Genomic DNA, 10,662 nt, shown 5'->3' with positions numbered 1-10,662 from the left:
TGAGTGGCTTTAACAACGCCACTGCCTAGTTCACACACAAAGGCGTACGCTACGCCAGGCTTAAGCCAGCCTTACGCCGTGTGTGTGAACATAGCCACAGACAAATAGCCATGAAAGATTAAATGCAATAAAAATTCTGGCAGACTCACAGCACTGACAAGACATTACAAGGTCGGACAATGTCAACAGAGGGTTTGAAATCTGTTAGACATCCTTATTTGGCGAAAACAAAATTACATTTCTTTTAACTTGAATCGCCTTCAATCCTTATATCCGTATTTCCTTGAACTCTCTTTGGAAATGTGTCTGTATGCCATGGCATTGCTTTGTTTTCTATTGAACATTTTTTGTGAGACAGTCTACTTATAGTAACGAAGGATAATCATTAAAAAAAAAATTAATTTACCATTGAATATCAAACTAGATTCAACTTAAATCAAACCAAAGGATCATTTATTGTTCATAGCATATAAAGTTACAATGATGGAAATGAACTATTCTTATTTGTCACAAGTAGCTGATTCAGTATATCAAACAAAAATTAAAATGTATTTTTAAGGCATCAAATTAAAAATTTGACAAGTTCAATGTCTGGTATATAACCTTGTCTTGATTGGTTTAAAAGGTCATGAGGTCACACATTGGTTGCAGCCCTACCAGGATTTAAAAAAATTTCAGAACAATACTTGACTATAGTGAATGAAATGAAAAGATGTCTCTAAAATAAAGAAGCCAAGGTTTCCAAACCACTAGAAACTAAATCCTAGATGAGGTTTCACTACAGACCTAGTTCTCTGCAATATTAGCAGCAAAACATTTTATGGAAACCTAAATACTGCCCTCATCAGCTTACTTTAAGATTAGAGGAAGTTGTAGGCTTGGTTGTCTGGAATTACGATTAATAGTATCAACTTACACAAGTGATACATAATTACATTTGGCATATATGCCACCTGCCTAGTGCAGGCCATGTCCCAGGTATCAATATTTAGCAAGGTCAGTGATTGACTTCTGGCCTAGCTTGACCCTGCATTTAGAATAAAATACAATTAGATGGCACAGGATAAAAATATATACTGGCATAGGGTCCTACATCATGTAGAATATCAAAACAAATCAGTATAATTCGGAAATTACATCTTTACATCAGTGGCACACACAAATGTGGTGCATCCTTTATCGAAAACAATAGTACAAGGACATACAAAAATACAAATATAACACAGCAGCTGATCTACAGTATAACATTTACAAAAAATAAACACAGATATATCTACACATGACTGATGAAAATTTAAATACAATTACAAGGTAATGTTAAAAATAGACAATTACCGAGACCAATTGTATTAAAAAAAAAAACACTCTCCCTAAACCATGAGCTTTGTAAAGTAGGCAGATATCACACTTAATAGCCATGTACTTTATTATCCATGGCAAAGGACATTTTGGGTCAAATCACTAAAAACGGGAAAAAAAAATTATGATATAAATTTGAATCACAAATATATATTCAAAATAACAAATAAAAAAGTCCAGTAAATGAAAAAAAAAAAAATGACAAATCATAAAAGAGGCAGTTTGTCAACAGTTTTACAATACAGGGAATTTGATTACTTCATAGTTATATAAAAGCTTGAAACTGGCATGAGAGTTATAGATGCTAATAATCGCTCCAATGTCATCAAGATTCATTCGCTAATTGGACATAAAATCTTATAGATCACAGTTAAACATGGTTGCTTTAATGACAGCATGACCCATTTTATTCATTGCCTTTAGCGAAATTTGGTGTCAACTTTGCCAGTGTTTTCGATATTTGCACTTCTGGTAGTATTGAGTACTCCTGGTGTAGTTTTATAATGCACATTGATCAGTAATTATGTACTCATTAACCCAATTATTTTCTGACTTGAATTATTATATACATTCTGAAAACAATAATTTAACAAAGAAAGAGACACCCAAAGACTTTTAACAAAAAAAAGTTTTGCATAATTTAGGACATAAGAACTTGATGTATACCTGCATGCTACAAAACAATGAAAGGAGTGAGAGAATATGGAGACAATCTATATGTGATATTAAGGAATAGAGTAGAACCCCTATTAGTAGGGGGATACACGTGGGATCAAAAAAGTGTCCCCTTAATAGGATTGTCCCCCAAGGTGTTGGCTGTACATGTTACAAGGTACATTTTTCTCACTTCTTGTAGAGTATTCTTAATATGGTTGTCCCAAATGAGGGGTGCTATTGTACTAAAATTTCATAAGTAGAAGTTATGAAAATAGCCCAACTTAAAATCAATCACAAAGGCCTTCAGAATTAGACTGATGAAAAATTATCTAAGTTTTTTTTTTTGGTTGAAAATACACAAAAAGTAAATGATTTATTATGTAGTAGTTTGAGCATTTATTAGACATTGAAAATACAACTTAAATATGTTTGAATGTAATAATCGTAAATTATTTAACTGTCAACCTGTATAACCTTGAAGGAATTAATGATACAATATATCACCAACAGTGGTAATTGCAAAATCAATACAATACTTAAAAGACAGTTTAAAGACGGTAAAAAAAATATGATTATGTTTATGACTGATTTTATCTTTAAAAATAATCTATCTTTAAATAGTTATTTCTTTTACATCCAACATCAATTATAGTACACTTATGAATTTCCAAAATAACTGAGATTTCAAACTTAAATCTTGTTTTGAAGCACTGGATTCTAAAGAAAAAACATACGGTGAGTGGTTCAAGTTGCAGAAATTGAAAATTAATATGTACAGTCATTAATAAACGCTTTTCTAAATTCCAAAGATGACTGAACTGAAGGGGGAGGGGGAAGGGGTTACACCTAACTACAGACCAGAGCTCTGTCTCCCCGAGTTCCTAATCGGGCTCCAGTCTCTGTTGGTCAATTTAGGCACTAGAACGTCTACTTCAAAAATATGTAAATATCCAACACTGCTGAATAATATATTAGGGTCAATATGATAGTCATGTGTTTTACACATAATAATAGTTAGTAGTTATTGAAGAAAAAGGCTTCATAAAGGATTTGCGTATTTATATAGACAGGAGTATTGTTCCAAGTATAACCTATTTGCTCCGCACCCGAGTATAACGGTAAGCTGAAACTGCGCACTTGCGTAGGCAGTGCTTACTGTGCTAAAAATACTTGATTCGTCCTTGCACATGAGTGCTGTCAGTTCGGTGATGAGAATAAAATGATCATCATAATCAAACATCTCATTTCAATATATCCATTGGATTAGCTTTGGGCCAAGGCCACTTGCATGAACCTGCTTCAGTCCAGGATGTCTATAGAGCCTCGTAAATTGGATATAGCTCCTCATGGGACCGCTCCTGATAGATGACTATGGTGCTAATACCTATAGTCAACATCATTACTGTCATTCTTTTATATAGTAATCATGTCTTTACTTATAATTATATTAATAAGAATCATTATATTGAGATAGGTACAGTATGTGTCAAGGGTCGTAATCTATTGATGATTTTTTTCGGCTCTTCCTGTAGTAAATTCCTAACAGTATAAAGCAGCAATTAAAATAGCACTTAATTTCAAAGCTATCCTGTAGTTGGAGATAGGAAAGAATTCTCAAAACTCTACAATATGATTGCGTAATTTATATTATCATTACAGTACTGCAAAATGCCTCACATACTTAAGTACTTTTAAGTTGTTTTGGCAATATTTAAACATTTTGTTTAAGCAAAAATATATTGGAGAACCAATAATTATGAATTGTTGCAATATAGCAGATTCAATTTTAATATCTTTAACAAAGGATAAGTGAAATATATTAATATTCATTAAAAAATATTAATATATAGACAAATAAATATACAACAAGTACTATAGAATATTCAACACCATTTTGAATTTCTTGTTAAAGGGGCAGTTGAATTTATTTATTATTTTATTTGTTCTTTATACTGTTACCTCTTCAGTAAAATGTTACTGTTCTCCCAGAAAGACCTGTATGCTTTAAAACTGCAGTCGAATAAACAAATGAAACAGAATATTATAAAGAATCTTAAAAAAAAAATGTCTCCATCCTTGTCATTAATATTGTTAAGCTTTCTATAAATATCTCACCTGCTTGTAATTATTAGGAACTGTTCACTTTTTATCCTTAAGTGATTTATAATTAGAATATGCCAAATATACGCATTTATACTTTCTGTGGCTTAAACACAAAATAATACAGAAACTGTAATGATTTATATTATAAATACACACAATATAATAAATAGTCTTTTAGATCTTTCTGTAAAACAAAATGAATGAATGTTGGAGGTCGACTGTTGAAACATGAAATTTGATAAATATACTTTTCGATGACAAGGTTGTATGTAAAATGATGAATGGGAGAGAATGTGACAGGAATCAGGGTCACATTTTTCTGACTCATCATCACATACTGTTTCGTTTTCATAAGTCGTATAAAAAAAAATGTTTTAAAAAATCAGACAATAGTCTTAGCTAGGAAAAGTGACCCTCATTCAGAGATGATGAAAAACTGCCCAGAGATGACTTGCAAATTATGCTTGTTTTCCAGGCAATTGATGAATATTATAACTGATTGTTCCTGTGTAGAAGAAAGGTCACTTACATATTTCACAATTATTTGATATTAATGGTGATTAATTTTCACTGGTTGAACTTGAATGCAATTGATTAAGTGTGACTTCCAAGGGTTCAGGGCTCGTATCCTATTAAATATATAGGCTAACAAACAATTTATATCTGCTGGATAGTTCCTTAAGAAATAGCCCCCCTCCCCCACCCACTCGGTTATAAGCCCAAGTACAACTTTACACTCCCTTTTACATACTAGGTTTTCCCTGAGCAAAAGCAAGATTTGAAACAGCTTACTTTTACAAATACTTTCATTCATTTTTCAAATACTCACATTTATCTAAGATTGGTTTTCAATTATGCATGCAGGGTTGAAAAATTGCCGTTTAATGGCCATTCCTACAATTATTGGACATTTTTTAGCTTAGTGAAATGTGGATTCCCTGCGTATAAGCTAGCTTCACCCACCCCCACCACCAAATATCAACAAAATGTTGAGGTGAAGGTAGGTGGACAGTACATTCTGTACATTGGGCTGAAACCCCTGAACAAGATTAAAAAAATGAATGGTGTACTTGTGTACTTAAGAAAGCTTTTAAGTTTCAGAAAACAAATTCTTCCTACAACTAAACACTCTGTGTTAAGCTAAAAAAATCTTTAAAAAAGAAATCATTATAAATAGCTAACTTTTTATAAAGTAATTATCTTTCAATTGAAAATTACGAGAAACTACTCCTTACTAAACCGAGTGGTCCACTGATTATATTTAGATAATATAAGATCATGCAGACTCCAAAAAGACTAAGAGAAGCCATTGATTCGATATTTCGTTCTTTATTCCAACATCATCAGGAATGAAGATAATTTTGTCCATAGTGACCATACCAGAAATGAGATAACTTAACTAACCAATCAAAAATGATGAATTAACAAACCAATTAAAATAGGGAAACTGCTTAATTGACCAATCAAATCAAACAATAAACAAAATGACTTGCTAATTAACACTAAACAGACACATGCATTCCCTATGAGGTTTGCCATCCCAAAACTAGCGTACTGTCACTAATTGATAAACTGAATAATTAGCATAAGAATGTTGCAGTATAGTACACTTTAGTACAGAGAAGCTGTAATACTTTTACTCATAACATTGGCAATAGTACGTTGATTTCAAATGACCAATCATTTTAAAGCTTATTATGCGGAAAATAAGAATATATTAAAAAGTCAATTATCATTTTTTTGGTCGCTGATGCTGGTTTTTGGATGGCAAACCATATTCTTTCACCCTTAATTTAATTTAATGATTTTCTTAGTAATGTCTGTTCCAGTAAAAACTGAAATGCAGCCTATGACTCATTCAAAGTTGAATAACATATTTGATCATTTTAAAATAAGGAATTCAATGAACATTTAATTGAATTTAAAGTTAACGTTTTCATTCAATTTTATTAAGGGTATAAATTTAATATCTACATTATTTTCGTAATAAAAATGAGCATAAAAAGCACATGATAAAACCGAAATAGATTTTCTTTAATAAGTTAATTGCATACTATAAAGTTACTCATGTCACGGGTTGAAATTGAGGGCGCAACTACAATATAAGTACTGTCCATATAACATAAGCCTTTTGTATGCTTGACAACCAAATCAACGTATCAAGCATGTACATAGTTGGTAGTACGGAGAATTTTTTTTTTTTTTTGCTTTCAAATTTGCACAATAAGTTCCTTGTAAGCTAACTCATAATTAGTTAGGCTAAGGGGACAAGGTAACACTCGTCCCCATGATGTCATCATACAATTATGGAAAATTAAATTTGGGAAATAAACTTACGTGTGATCAATGGCATATATTATCAATACAAGATTAATATGTATTTAATATGATATACATGGCTAATATATTTAATATATTGTTTTGTATGCTACTGAATGTTATTTTCATAAGCAAGAATATATCAATTGAACAGAAGTGTTGAAAGTTTTATCAACAAAATATTCTTAGGACAGTGTACTCTATAGTGTTTAAGAATGAGATAGTGCAATGCACATTCTTTTTAATGGGCCTTCTTGATACTGTCTGTACTGACTGTTGTAAAATTATATATTTGATCTAACCTTAGTGCAGTGGGCCCTTGCTTTTAAATGAAAATTTTAATAAATAATTTTCAAGATGATTTACTTTTAATTTTGTGTGTGTGTCACAAACGCCGATATTAAATGCCATTGTTTTCATACATGGCTTGCTTGATCAAGATGCAAAGAACAGTTAATAATTTTAGTGCGGAGGCCAAGGCTATCGAGAAAACCCACATGTTCTTTTGATCTAGGAGAGAGAATACTCATTTGCACTAGTGAATGCAAAAACAATTCATCAGCAGCTTCATGCTCAAACAGTTATTAGATTATACTTGTTTCAATTTTGATAAAGTGATTTTTTTTTTGCTTTGACCTGGAATGGAGAAATCAATAACCTATGCCATGTATTAATTACTCATGATTGAACTTCAGAACAGGTTTGAAATTTACTATTATGATTCTGTAAGAATTATGTTAAGTCCTATCTACAATTAATAAAAAATAATTAAGTGAAGGTTTAGTAGACAATAATGAAAAAAAAAACCAATAAAAAAAAACATAATGCGACAATTTATGGTATTTATCAGTTTTGTTTCTGTTTTGCTTTTTTATTTATTTTTATTTCCTTTAATAGAAAACTAGTTACTATTATTATGGACATTGGCTGCAATTTCATCCAAACCTTGATGTCGGAGTTCAAACCTCTCACTGTGCATTTTTATACAAGGCATTTTATGTCCCTGGTATACTGTAGTTCAAATGCCAATGTCCAGACTACAGTACTCACAACAAAACTATGGAATTCTCCAGGACAGGAGGAAGTCTGAGTTGTGTTCCATTGGTGTTAGGTCCAATGACCGGGGTTAATTTCTTCCAAAGAACATAAAGGGCTTGTTAGCATGACGTGCTATAAATAGGCCAAAATATTATTATTATCTGAATTTTTGTTGGATATGAACCAAGATTTGTATTCTATAAATAATTCTTGATAGTATACAAAGGATATCGCAACTCAAAATACGTGTGCATTTTCATTGCCATCATGATCTCATCATGCGTATATGGAAAATATATCATCGCTGCAGGGACTTAATCAGCCATTGATAAATGAAAACAAAAATATTCATTCCTCTTATCAAATAACTTCCTGATACTGAATATTATTATCTACCACTCCGATGATTGTGGTAAATGTTGCGTACTTGCCAATGTTTAGTACTTGCTAACCCAGATAGAGTACTTATATAAGCCGAAAGCTTTGTAAAATCATCATCATACTTCAATAAATAGACGAGTATTGCATCCGGAATATTTTTAGTCAATACTAACAGTTTCTGGCTGATCGGAGGAACACAATTAGCTCGGGGCATTAAACCAGAAACTCCAAGGACGTGCCCTCGAAAGGGGCTGGTTAAAAAAGCGCCAAGGCCATCATTCATAAATTTCCATAATAGATGACGACTCACGGATTATTTTTAGCAGTGTACTTTTTAACAGGAAAAAAAAACCCCATCAGATATAAAAGCCATAAATTTTGTGAATAATTATCTAATTATTGGTATATTAATGTATAGTGTAGAGGAATGATGCAATTCATTTGATATTAAAGTACTGCTCCATGCTTCAATATTAAAGTGCAAGGACTCATTTCACAAATAGGTACATTTTATGTACATTTGTTTCTGTAATGTCAAGGAGTGTAATTAAGTATGAAGGAGGACATTTAGTTAGTTACAATCTAAAAAATAATTAACATAAAAGCCATTATTTATTTTGTATACAGTAACTGTCCATGATCTAGATAATACAGTGTTCTTTTTTAAAGATGTTCTAGAAATAATATGGTTCAACAACTTGTATATGAGTATTTTTGAATGGATATTTTACATTATTAATATTTAATATTATTATTATTACTATCAATATTTTAGGAAAATTGTTATTATATCATCAACAAATTAAAACATGACAAATTGATGAGAAAACTATTAATTATGACAGAAAACCCCAATTTAACAAAATAAATGATAAAAATATTTGAAATATCCTGATTTGAATTTCTCACATTTAATTTCAAGCCTTTGCATAGATGACTGTTTTCCTTTGACCATGTAATGACCGTTTAAACTTGTCCACAGAAACAGGCCCTTTGTTGCACTATGCATACTTTCTCATTTTGTTCTTATTGCATTTGGCTATCTAAGTTCACAATTTCTAGGCCAGTTCAGTAATGAGATACCTTTCTAGGCTCTCGTATACTCCAATATTCTTGTAGAGTTTATGCTTGAAAGGCATTTAAGTAGTACAAACACTCTTGGTTATTTGTTGCAGGGTTGGTTTACCAGTGACGAGGATAGGAAGTAGTCCATTGAGTATTTCTAGAATGAAGGTTTGAAAGTATATGCAGTTTCTAGGTGCATTTATGCGGGTACTGTGTTCTATTTTCTGTTTGATGGAATTTTTTCGTCCAACAAGAGCTATTATTTTTATATGACAAAAATATACGTCTTGAAATGACCTACATTATATTATAACAATATAATTGATATTAGGAAAATATAGTTTACTTTTGTTTATGTTGAAAAGAATTATAGTAAAATTGTAGTATCAAGCCCGTAGCCAGGTACTTCAAAGGGGAGTTCTCTGGGTGTGGGGTTCTCTTGGTGTGGGGTCCAGACTCAAACCCCTGTGGGGTCGGCAAAACCCCCAAAGCCACAGGATTTTTGTGCTTTATGGGTCTAAATAATGCTATAAAAGCAGATATGCTTGAAACGTCTGAGTGTGGGTGGGTCTGCAGTGCATTAGTTGGGTTGGAGGACTTGTTTGGTAAATTTTAGAATTTTAGGGGAAGATGGCCAGAAAAGAGGGGGTTTGCTAGAGAAGGGATTCTCCCGAAACCATACCCCCCCCCCACAAACCTGAGTATTATTATGGTAGTAATACTACTAAACAAATTTTAACAAAATGAAAGTGCAGTAAAGAAGGATTTGAAGGATTATGTAACTGTACTTTTGAAAGTTGACAACCTTGAATTTTTAAGTAAAAATAAATGCAGGGCGATAGTTGGAAATATATATTGTCACTTATAATAATGACATACATTTTAATATTTTTCCCAGGAAGTTAGTGGTATCGCATTCTAGCTCTGTAGGTTGTAAATGTGGTTAAAAGAGCAATTTGTAAATACACCTACCCCACCATCTGAGAGGCGAAAGAGTCAAGGTCGGAAATATAACACAAAGTATTAAGTACTTTACCCATATCAAGGTTCATATTTAAATAGAATAATATACCTAGTTGAGCTAACTGGACTGAATCTACTACAACCATAGTAGTCTACTGATCTTACTAATTGCAATATTTTCATGCTATTTTTAGGCCATTATCATAAACAACAAGATAATGCCAAGGCCACTGAGCACACTGCACTTTCTTGTACACAGTGCATTGTGCTAAAGTTATATAACAAAAACTTTTATGAGTTTACAAAATATATTATTTTTATAATTATATTGTATTATATACTACCAGTATATGCTTATGGGAAAGTCTTTCCAGCATTTTCCCTGTATTTTTTCAACCTAAAATTTACACTCTTCTTTTAATGACAAATATATATCTCCACTAAAAATGGCCTACAGATATGTTCAAAATACAGAGAAAAAGTGTAAATACAAAATTGAGATTTTAATAACCAAGAAAAGTATTATTAGATCAAATCAAATAAATGAACTTCATTAAAAAAAAATCATTATTCTTTTTTACATTTAAATACATGTTTTATTAATATTATTGGTATAAATTAAATTTCTATCAAAAGTTGAATAATTGAAAATAAAATTCATAATTTGTATAGAGGAACTTATTTTTTTTAATATTGATTACACAACATGATCAGATGATTTTTTTTATGACGCAGGTTATTCATTTATCAACAGATAAGTTATGACAATAATAATAA

This window comes from Anneissia japonica, unplaced genomic scaffold, assembly GCF_011630105.1.
Source record: "Anneissia japonica isolate Jap-2015-1 unplaced genomic scaffold, ASM1163010v1 scaffold284953_len930413_cov181, whole genome shotgun sequence".
Classification (NCBI taxonomy): domain Eukaryota; kingdom Metazoa; phylum Echinodermata; class Crinoidea; order Comatulida; family Comatulidae; genus Anneissia; species Anneissia japonica.
Note: the sequence above shows the minus strand (reverse complement) of the source record.